This window comes from Hetaerina americana, unplaced genomic scaffold, assembly GCF_022747635.1.
Source record: "Hetaerina americana unplaced genomic scaffold, ioHetAmer1.1.p SCAF_7, whole genome shotgun sequence".
Lineage (NCBI taxonomy): Eukaryota > Metazoa > Arthropoda > Insecta > Odonata > Calopterygidae > Hetaerina > Hetaerina americana.
Window position 1 is genome coordinate 35,603,306 of NW_027287316.1, and position 12,537 is coordinate 35,615,842.

The 12,537-nt window shown below is 36.4% G+C and overlaps 1 non-coding gene across 1 annotated transcript; it reads right to left on the reverse strand.

Moving 5' to 3' along the window:
• Positions 1–12,145: 12,145 nt before the first annotated feature.
• TRNAE-CUC (transfer RNA glutamic acid (anticodon CUC)) lies at positions 12,146–12,217 on the reverse strand. The gene has a single exon. It is a non-coding gene; the product is annotated as a tRNA-Glu (tRNA).
• Positions 12,218–12,537: the final 320 nt, after the last annotated feature.

Genomic DNA, 12,537 nt, shown 5'->3' on the forward strand with positions numbered 1-12,537 from the left:
ACTCTGTCTCTGAGGCGAGGTCGCACGTCTTTTAAAAAGCCATTAAACCGACGCACGAAGAGTGCATCTGCGATTGACAACGTCGACAACGAAGACGCAATAAATTTTATTTTCTTTTACATTCCATCGGGAACCTTTGGAGAAGTTTTACGAGGTCTTTAGAAAATAAATGACAAGTGAATTGAAAAGTATAAGTTCGCGATATATATTTCAGTTTTCTCATATATTATACGTTTCATCATTTCCCTTCATCTGTTAGTACAAGAAAATTTTTGTATGCGATGGTCGGGAGCGTTTGAAAATTCGGGAACCCAACGGTGACGAAGGAAAAGTGAAAACAAAGTGGGATTTCTCGTTTGGAGCGAAGAGGCGTGTAAGGATATAGAAGTTGTGAAGACATCAATAAAAGGGAGGAAGTTTCCCAAAACAGCTTAAGGAGAGAATTTTTTTTACAAATGAAAGTAGGGCTTGTTAGCTTTAGTGGTATTAACATTTTTAGAGAGTGATTATTTTCCTTTAACACATCTTTTTTACGGAAATATGAAATAAAAGCGTCTTGTTAAAGTTTCCTTTTTTAAAATAATGATTACAATTTACATTTATTTCATGTCGGTAGTTCGATGAAAAAATGACTGCTTGTCTAAGGTAGCACTGGCACTGGTATAATGGCGGTGTATTAAAGTATACTTAATCCTCCCCACATTATTTTCTGGAAAAAATTTATTGAATCGAAACTTGGTTGCCTCAGGATAATCATAGATTTTGACTAGTTGCGGTTATTATGTAATACAATCGTAAGAAATCGTGGTACTTCTATTACAGATCGAATCAAGAAGGAGCAGTCCAAAAAATATTAAGGGATTACATGCACAAGGAAATTACATGTGTAAAAGAAACGTGGGTTACGCTGTTTTGGCCATGATAAAAGTCTGGGTGAGTGTCAAATTATCAAATAAATATATGTGGGCTCAGTAAATGGTTTGAGAGGAAGGAGTAGACCAAAGAAGTTCATAGCTAAAAAAATGAGAATTTTTTTCCTTGCCTACCCGAAAGGAACCTGAATCAGGGGTTCGCGACATTGAAAGTCCTTGGATAGAAAGCGGAGGAGTCCCAGATTTAAATCATGGGAAAGCTTTTTGAACAGCCCAAACTAGTCGCAAGATCAATATTATTCTGAATATTCAATTTTTCCAGTGAAACCATTAAGGGTGCATAGAAAGGAACAGATCCCTTATTATTTTTATCTCAGTGTGTGAATTTCAAGGGGCTATGTGTTTAGTTCCTAGTTTTTGCTCATCCCTCTACTATCAGTATCCAACTTTAGGATAAATGCTACAGATTCTTTACCTCCATAACAACATTGATTTCAAAGTATATCTCGTTTTCATCAAAAGCCTGTGGTGATACCTACGCACCTTCTCTACAACAATCTTCAGCGAAAATGAGTCTTAGTTCATTAATATGATCTTGAATTTAGTTTTTCAGGACGCATTCCAATGTTGTATAGCCGCATATCGAATTTTTTGTCTCCTTTCTTGTATTAATTCCCAGAACCATCGCCGCTGGGGCTTTGTTGTAGCCTATTATTCCATTACAACTGATTCTATGCAGTAATCAATCCACAAGTTTCCCTTGAAAGGTGAGGATCGAGCTCACCTAGTACCAAGCATTATATGGAATGTGTGAAATTCACAAAAATCAGTGTAGAGGGGTCAGTTTCTTTCTGTGTGGCACTAGTGGTTTCCGAAAGATCTGGTACCAGAAAAATCAAACAGTTTTGTAAGCCGAGGGGTACCCAGAGGTATGAATAGGTTAGTAGCCCAAAGCACTGCTCGCTGGACTACCACAATAGATTTGCAATTGGTGAGAATAAGTATGAGAGTTAGCTGATGTTGAGACTTCGTCGACTTTCATTTAGCAATCATGATTTGAAAGTAAAATGGTAGATACTTTACGTTCCACAGAAAATTACATTTATTTCATCACTAGTTTCACCACACTGAAGTATTAGTGTATACTCAAGAAACTTCATATCATTCATGAAGTTCCTAAATTCAAGCGAAACTAGTGGAAGAATAAACATAGGTGTCCGTGAAACTCAAAGGCTGCATATTGTGTTTCATTATAATTATCATGATAAAAAATAATATCATATTGATATTTTGTTTATCGGCTGACAAATTTTCTGCTTTGCAAAATTTCTGCAACTCAACCTCTTTTTTTCTATTTCACACGAAAAATCTCCAATCCACTTCCCACTATCACCGCGATAGTTTAGTTTGAAGAAGATCTCAAGAGAGATAAACGAGAAAACAATTTCCGAGCTTTCGGTTTCCGCCCTTGATTTCTCACCTTCCCCACGATTTAAGACGAGATTCTGCCGTCATGTCTTCCTGATAGCTTCTCCGGAAGTGCACCTGAAAACATTTCCAAGGGAAAGCCTCCAGGTACACATCATTTTGACGGGAAGGGTAATACTTTATTGGGAGAGAGGAGATCCGAGTGGGGGCAGCTCTCTCTTAATAAGCGGGCACTATCTTTTTATCGTCCCGTTTCTGTATCAACAGACTTTGAACGCCTCTTCTTCCAACGTCCCGCACTTCCGCCAGTCTACCCTTCACTTGTTTTATCCCGCTTCAAAGAGTTCTACGAAGAAGAGGACGAAAACTAGAGATTACAAATTCTATTGACCAGACTCTTTTCTTTCAGTTATATCCTTATTAAGTGTCATTAAGCTAGTGACAGGGCGACTGATCGTATTTATTTATAAAGCTATATCGATGGCCCGAAATCATTTATATTTTGTAGGTCCTATAATTTAATATATTCATTCAATATTGTCTATAAAAATGGAGTATAGAAGCACCAGTGGATAATATATCAATTTTTTTCTAAACTTTCCACTGAATTTGCATTTTCCATGAAAAATAGAGTTTAATAACAACAAGAAATACTTAGTCGTAACGTTTGTGATGATTTTTTGGTTATACTGTGGGTTAATCTATTAGTTTGCAAGCTCTATTGAGTATTATGATGGTTTAATAAAGCAAGATTGAATCCATTAAATAAATCTTAACTCCTTTAATGGAATAATGCAAAATATCAACCTTGAATATATACGCAATCAATACGGACTCAACTCGTTGGGTTGTCATAATGCTTAGAAACGTTCCATAATTAAAACATATTTTACAGCAACAAAGCACAGAAACAGTGCTAGTGAATGGAGTTCGTTACGCTGCCCATCCCGAATCTCCATCCGCTGTTTCCTCACTCGCGTAACTTGAAATAACGTATATGCATGTTTCGGGTATGTCATCTACCCGTCCAGTATCATGTGGAAAACGATCATTATTTTTTATCACTTTACTAAAGACTTCTCAAAATCCACGAAGCACTCTGTCATATTCGCTCATTTTGTTTAACCTTCTAAAAGGAAAGTTTAAGACGGTCGAATACGACTATAAACTCTGTCCCAAAAGTAGTAGAACTGAGTCGATTAAAAAAACATTCTTACCAGAATTGATATATTGACTCAAAAGTGAGCGAAGTAGCACCCTTGTGCGTCCACACACCGCTGCCTACTCCTATTACTCCTATCTTAATCCCTTCTTATACGACCCTTAACATATCCTCAGCATGTATGTTGAAAATTGTCGGCGATAACGTGAAACCCTGCCTCACTATCAAGTTACCTATCTCTCAAGTCCACCCTCGTATTCCGCATTATCTCCATTAGCTTTGCCCTCTCTACACGGTTAAGCACCTCAAATTCGCGAGCCAAACGAAGGCATCCGGATTGTATCCAAAGTTTCTCCCTACTAATACTCTCATCATTGTAATGGCATCACTCGTTCTAAAGTGAAACTGACCTCCGTCTATGCAGTCGTTTTCGCATATCGCTGATTATTTAGATCAACCCTTTCTGTTTATAAATATAAACTTCACTATCTCATAGCATTGAAATACTGCAGGTTTAATCTTTTTTTGGGATGGGGACAAAATGAAAGGATTGGTCTCAGAAAATTCTCTGGTCATGCTCCTCCCTTATTAATACTGCTTATTAGTTCAACAGGGTCGCAGTATTCCAGGGGGTAGAGCGTTGGACTACTGAGCGGAGGGCCCGGGTTCGATCCCCGGGCAAGCCGCTCTCAGCATCTGCAGCTCCACCCAAGCTATGTGATTTTTCGGGTAGCAGATTTTCCTGGGAAACCATTAATGGCACAGGGAAAGGAGCTGGCCCCCCTACCCTGATGTGTGGATTTCACACGCCGTCGGGCTTAGTACTGGGTGAACTCCACTATCACCTGCCAAACCGGCCTTCGGGTTGATTACTGTGCTTATGGTTTTTTTTATTAGTTCAAAGAATCCCTTTCTTTCACTTGTACCCCTAAAATCTTTAGCAATTCTGCCTGGATATCAACTTTTCCTGCCCGTTTATTCGACTTCATCTCTAGTAGCGCTTTTTCTAGCTCGCTATTGAAGTCCAATACGCCTGGGCCAAGGCTATTCTTGGTCTGAATCGCATTGCCACTCTATTTCTAAGCTGACTGACCTAATATCAATACTATAACGCTCTTCTACATATTCTTTTCAATTTTCTGCCATATGTGTGGGTGGAGTAATTTTATGAATATTGTTAAAATATGAAAAATAAATTACTCCTAATGCGATTCAAGTGAGAGATAATGCTCGTAGGTATGTACAAGTATATTAGTACTTAGAGTCCTTTTTAAAAATAGAAAGAACTGAGTTTCTTTTAGTTACTGCCTCTTTACCTTGTACACTTACCTCACTGAATACCCTAGTCACCGAAATACTACTTGGTATATGAACATTATTTATAATAATTTCTTAGAGAGGACTTTGATTTATATCTGTATCGCCAGTCTTCCAGCCGACCAGTGATTTTTCTGGCTCTCAGAATTGGATGAGAGTGATTCCGCAGGGCATTTTATTGTGCCACGAGAGTGTACGTAGGTACAAAGCGACGGCGCGGAAATCGTCTAGCGTTTAAAAAGGCGGCTGATATCTCCTCCTCTTCCTCAGACAAGAGAAAGATTTTTATTTCACGGACGAGAACGATTGTTTAGTCTAAAAAAAATTCCTAGCGAAATTGCTCCTTTATCATTGAGAGCCCGCCAGGGAAATTATCCTCAATCAACTATGAAAGTGGATCTTGAGGCTGCGAACGACTTATTGCTCGAGATCCCGAGAGGAGTAGCCCTTCCCCCATCTTTAGCTCGCTTCTTTTCCTTGCGGGTAACTTGAGGCTGGGAAGAAGGAGGGAGAACGTGTCCTTTTTTTATTAACATTCCGCGTCCGCGATTACTCAGGTTTTATGGTCACTGCTATATCTCCATGCCGACTGCTCTGCCGCCGGATCGGCACTTGGTGTGTCGGCCATGTGTTTATGGATCACCTTCGACTGCGTCTGTGTATTAAAGCCAGGTAAATTGCCTCTAATGATTTTATTTTTGCGGAGCAAATGAAAGGGAATAGGACACTCGGAACGGGGATATCAACCAGCCCGCTCACTATTTCTTGCTGTGATTACTCCTCCCTTTTTGAAATTCTTAATGCGTGAATCGTTCCTCCTTTCATTAAAAGGGGCCGCCTTCACATTGGACTCGTTCATCCACTCGGTCAGTATAAGAAAACATTTCGAAGGCTCATCAAAATAGATAATAACGGACAGTGTGCTTTTCAGTGATGACGTTGTCTCAGGGGATTGGCATTGTTAAAGATGTTGAAGAAGAAAATGTTTCGCGAAATCTTCTAGACCTGCCGAGTGAAACGAAACCCGGTTGTTAGACTGTAACACATTCTTCGCGGCCTCGGCAAACCCAGAGGAACATTTCAGTGCAATCACTGCCACGTTCATAATATATTGTGGATGGGAGATTGTTTTCTCCAACCATGAAATAGGCGCAACAAACCATCGTTTTTTGTGCGATTGGAATGAATTCAGAAAAACATATCACGGAGAAAGAGATTCTGATTGCCCAATCTAGGTGTTCTAATATTTTATTAGCCTTGAATTAGCCCAATGTTTTATTTAAAACTATCAATTGCAAGTGTACTTACGAAGCAGTGCTATCAATTTGCTTAGTTTTTTTTTGTAAACTAGTATTGTTTGTGTGCATATTAAGAATTACGAAGTCACACATTAATAATTTGAAAGATCAGCCGAAGAATTACAAGAATATTGATGATTATAAAGTTGTTAAACAAGTTTGAGGAGATTTAAGACCCAAACTAATTCATAGGAAAGGGCGTTTCAAGCTAGTAGTATGACCAGATTCTATAATCATTTAGCTAAAATTTTGTTTTGTCTTTCACATTTTATATTTCAATAATCTAGTTCAATTTTCAATTTCTTAAACCATGAAAGTAATAAGTGCGAAGAACAATTCATCAGGCACAAACTCATAAATTTTATTCAATTAAACCCTAGAAGAAGAATTCCTCAAGTTGTTCCCTTGAGGCTATACTAAATATTCAACTTTTGAAAAAATATTCCAAAAGTCCAATAAAAGTCCAAATTTTGCTTTTGAAAATTATTTGAGAAATATTAAAAAAATGGAATAGTTTGCTATATTTAACTTTTAATTACCATGTTTCTCGCAATATGCTTTCTTTACAAATTTTCTTCTTCCCTTGCTCGTTTATATTAATGTTTTAGGAGTTAGTGCTGCTTACACTGCTGAAATTTAAATTGCTAATTTGTTATAAATCTCGAGCCTCTGAAATAGGATCCAAGCGGGCGTTAACTTCAGAAAAACCTTAACATTCACTGTATCAAAATATTTTAGAAAATAAGGAAGGAACATATTGTCACGACCTTATAATTAATTTTCGACATCCTCACAGAAAAACCTAAAATATTATTTCCTTGATCCCAATGAGCACATTGAATTATCTCGCGCATAACTATTCAATAATTAATATTCGAGTTTCATATCTAATAAAGTTCCACATGAACCGGCGACTTAATGGGAATACATCATCATACGCTAAAGCGTGAGCGTCCGTATAGATGAAGTTAAGGTAGTTAGAAAGTCTGCAGTTCTTTATAATGAGTTATTGTAATACCAAGTTTGAGGTCTAAGGATGCTTTATGTCACGGCAGTTGGGTCGGTAAAGTCAGACAATGTAATTTAGCACTCATTCAAAACTTACCCTATTCTGGTTGACTGCTACTAGTAAATTCGTATGGTTATCGACACATAAGTATTGAACATGAACAATCATTAGAGTAATTGTAGTAGTCATTAGGGGAGGTGACCAACAGCTTCGGTCATTCGCGTCGATCTTCGACGATTCAAGAGCAAGCTAGTTGAAAGGATGGTATGAATTTTTCAAGTTACAAGTGGAAAGCAGCGATTAAAATAAATGTTATCACCAGGCCTCTCTGTCAAAGAAAATAACCACATCAACTTTGCATAATGGCCAACCATGCATAGCCAAAATCTCACCAATCAAAATCTTCGTTCCTACAGACAAAATTTCACTTCTGAAGCAACGATTCTTCGGGCAGGACATTTAATCAGGTACGTGCTTATTGATAGAATTGAACTCTTAGAGCTAGTAGTATTAAATAAATGAAAAAATCCAATAGCCGTAAGCAGTTTACCTTTCTAAATAAAGTACGGTACGTACTTCCTGTCCTATCTATAGGTAAGTACTTCCTGTCCTATCAATACCTCGTTACCATGTTCCTCACTCAAAGAAAACCGAGGTATCAAGAATTTACAATGATCTCAATAGTCTAATCTTTGATGGCATTTATAATGACATTGTAAAATCAACTAAAAAATCAACGCCTACACTATTATTAGTGTACCATGAGTCATTTTTACTTGTAATGCACACGATTGAATTAGAATGTTTCCATATTGCTAAAGCACACTTGTGTACAAGAGCTTGAGCAATATTTACGATTACTTCTTATTTGTTAAACGCAAGCAAACATGTCTGAGCTCCAAGAATTCGTGAAAAATTTCGTTGCCCCTTGAATTCTTTGTGTCTTGCGTAAGAACTTCAGGCATCAAAGAAGTATAAGTAAGCTAATTAAAGTCTTTCAACCACTACTCCGCGTGGATTTTTACTAGGGTCTTTAAATCTGAACTCCCTAGGTTTTTCATACAAAATTACACGTGCTTATTTCTTTTACCATACATAAATGTATGACTTTACCATTATTTTCTATTTCTCTTTTTACTCAATATTTCCTTCCATTATGATAGTTAGCACTTGACGAAGGGTTAAATGGAAGAGGGGTCTCAATTTCGCTCGAATCCAGACGTTAATCCATCTATCTATACACTCCAAGTGAGTGCTTAACTTTATCAATGTAAGAGTTTATTAAAACCTTGACTTATATCTTGAAGAGCAAGAATTATTGTCCTTGTAATAATCTTTACTTACATCATTTGACTTACTATGCACATGTATTATAAGTAAAAATTTTGAAAAACTTAAATTTTTGATATCACATGCTCGGTTTGAATCATCGCCTGCCACATTCCCTACCAGGGGTTTACAGAGTATCATGTAGAAGTAGAAAAAAATCCAGGTGGAGCAAAAAGGACACCCTTTTATTCATCGAGAAAACTCGTTAGATAACAAGATACTCGAAATAAGAAGCACAAAAGCGTCGAAATAGTCCCTAGAGAATTTGTACTTTCCCTGTTTCTAAACCTTCCCTCTACGATCACCTGAGAAACCCCTTTTTCATTTATATAACTAAATGGTAAAGGCCAGCGTCATGGAAAACGTTCCTCCACACATCCGACGACATATTTATTTCTGTTTGAGATTTCACAATGCTGGGAAAGTGCCACAAAAACACCGTTAGATGGATAGGTGTATCTATTTGCATGCACAAACATGTTTGCCTATGCAAATCAACGCAAACAAGTGTTCTCATACATTTTTCGAGAAAACATATGTGCTTGAACTTTTCTTTGAGCGGAAAATTCTCTAAACCTTCCAAAAATTAATAAATACTCCAATTTTAATCCATAGACTCCATTTAACACTGCAGGAGTAAGTGTTACCAAATAAGAGAAGGAAAAAGCGACAGAGCGAACCAGATCTCATGAAGTGTCTACAATTAAAATTTAGTCTTGAAAGACAATTATAAATTGCAATGATTTGTTTATTTTTTACATGCCTTGTGATAAGGAGGTAAAAATAAGCATGAGCTTAGCAAACAATTCATTTGTCACAATATGTAAACAATATTTAAATTTGATGTTGCATGGATTGCGTGGGATCACCCACTGCTACACAACGTAGCCGTAGTTTGAGGGGTATGTGTAGACGCAAAATACTACAATGGTATTCAACCTAATGGCTTTATAGGCTCTCTAATTTTTTAAATTTCTCTTATATGTCCTACGTTTAATGCTGCTGCAGTTCCTCGTGCTGTATACCTGCCTCCATGCAATCTATATTCCCCATACTAAAATATCCCTTTTTTCATCTTCCTCGCCTAACTAGTTCTACATTTTATCGCAACCTGTTAACATCCCACTATCTCTTAGTATTTTCTCCAAACACATAACTTGCCTTCTTACGACTTCATTCAACGAATTAAACTAACTACACAACAGTGAATATAAAAATCCACCTGTTATCTTTTAGATATTTCACAGCGCATGTTTCTTGGTTGGAAAATAAAGTATTTTGGAAGACACCTTATTAAAGTAGGACTAACGTAATGCAAACTTCCCAACTCTAAATGGTGGGACTGGAATTTGAATCCCGGAGGCTTATTAGTTACTGAAAATTAAGTAATTAAAATCGATTAAACTAAAATCAAGGTTTATGGAGAAAGGGGAATGATTATGGTTCGTCATCCACCTTACGAGTTTAGGGCTTTTATTTTGAATAATATCTTTGAATCCTATAATAAAGTTTAAATTATATGGAGTCTGAAATTTCTTTCTTCTCGGGGGAAGATTGCAAGGCTTGTGTGAGGAAAGACCATTTCATATTCTACTCAAGAGCATAACGTAAACTTTAACTTAAGATACCCAACAAAACTTCAGCATACGCCAGGGGACGGGTCGGTTGGTAAGAAATCTACGTAGCACTTGAAACACGAACATTTAAAAATTATTTTCATCCCTGGCGGAATAGTATGTACTGAACTCGTTTTGCTTGTTCAGCCACCACTCATGCCAAGTTAGATATAAAAAATCCTCGAGAAAATTGATGAACGGTCATATTCTCTTGGTGATAATTATCCACCGAATATTAGCTTTCAATTTAATTTTCAATTTACATATTAAAACTTACTTAAATAATTAACTCATATAATCACATAAGTAAACAGATATTATAATATAAAGCAGAATTTCTATAGAAATAGTCGGGTTGGGGAAATAAATAAAGAAAAAAGGGTGTGTAAATAAATAAATCCAAATAGATTTCTGCATGGATTCCTAATGGGCATTTCCCATAAACATTCTTCTCAATGGCACGAGGTTGCTGAGGGAACGCTTTTCAAATGGCTCTGAAATTGAGGAAATTTTTTAATAGTGTTGTCGCAATTCAGAATTGAAAAGAAAATTCTATAATTACAAAAAAATACTATCTTTAATTTCTTATGATTTGTCCCTCGAATTTGCATGATCATTATTTTAAATGTAATTTTGCAAAATAAATAAAGCCTACAAGCGATACAAATGAAACTTCTCTTCATTTTTTTATGGATTTTGATTCAAATGATCTGAAGTCGAAGCTGAAATTTGAGGTGCGCTAAAGATAGTCCTTTTTCTGCGGTGTGCCAACATTTAATGATATGATTTAACTTCTGTTTTTATCAAAAACGGAGCGTTGCGGAGAAACGTTGGTTTAGGGATTATCTATTTATATACGGTGGGAAATTCTTTGGATTTCTTTGACAAATACCATATTCAATGGTAACTTATATTTAAGAAATATTTCATTTAGTATGCCTTGGTATCATTCACTGTCGCACACTTGAGGTAGCTTTAAAGGTAAAATGAAAATGTAGATGAGAGATGATTCGTATTTATATTTAAAGTGTATGTAAGATGTAGTTTGAGTGTTTGCATGTGTGGGGTGTAAGTGTTCTTGCATGAATGTATGCCATGTTTTCTTTGTGGATGTATGACTTTGTGGTTCTTGCATGCGGTATATTTTTCTTTTCTAAATTACGGGTGGTGTTCTAACACCCCCCGCCACACGCCCTTGAGGAGGCTTGCGGGGTATTAAGTAGATGTAGATGTAGATGAAGTCTTTCGTTAACTTGGGTAATCACGAAGCAATTAACGCAACCTTTATTTTTGTCTCAAATATCAGATGTTTAATATTACCCTATGGTTATTTTTGCAAAAAATCAAGCAATATATATAATATTTATATTGGTTAACGTAAAAGAAGGGAATTTATTACTGATTGGCTGAACTTAGTGGGTAAGATGATGGCGACGGCATGGTGATAAAGATGTCTAGGTTGAATTTTAACATTCAAAGGAAACCTTGTTTCACATTGTAAAGTTTGCATAACAGTTATTCATCACATTAAACGTTAGATATGGAAAAAACGTAAAAAAATCGCATGGCATGCTATGATACCGATTTCATGTGAAATGAACCGTGATTCTGTTGAGTGAATAATTATAGACTGGTAAATGATTATTTAATTCGATCACGTCAGGAGATAGTAATATTAAATAATAATGGTTTGTTTCAATGGCCAATTAAGGATTGGCGCTAAAATTCTATCTTTGCTGATTCAAACTTAACTTGCTCAGTACTATTTTTAGTTCAAGCGTATTTATTTTGTTTGCTCATGCGTGCATCACTTTGTCTGCTGTAAAAAAAACGGGAGAGAGACTTTTAACGTTAATTCTCAAACGAAAATAGAACATTTATTATTATTATTATTTAAGAATTTAAAAAGATATAAGATTAGAAAAAAAGGTATTCGTATTCCAACGCAACAATGAGTCTGATCATCACTGAAAGTAATTATAAATATTTTACCTTTCGTCACTTCTAAATTCAATACGAAGGATTTGCGCAAGTTGCAATCTGCAGGAAATACAAATGCTACACCCATAGTCTACTTATTCCTCGTTTTTTGAATAATAGGACGAAAAAATTTATTCCGGTACCGGGAATCGAACCCGGGCCTCCCGGGTGAGAGCCGGGTATCCTAACCACTAGACAATACCGGACATATATGTAAGTAGCTAAATTTTAGATCATTAGGTTTTTCTTCTTTTATTATTATTCTATCATTAGGTTTCTTTTCTTTTATTTTTTCAAAGAATATGCAAAATTCCAAAGAAACTGCGGGAAGGCGAATGGGTGAGGGCAAATGATTTTTACACTCTGAAATTGTTGCATTGAAATGCAAATTAGCGGATGACTCCGTTAAAAGTTGCTGTTGCGGCATCTCCCGCAGTTTCTTTGGAATTTGTCAAAGTATAAACACCATAAGTGTTTAAAGTTGGCTTTAATCTCGTGGACTGTGGCGCGTCGCGCACGACTACGA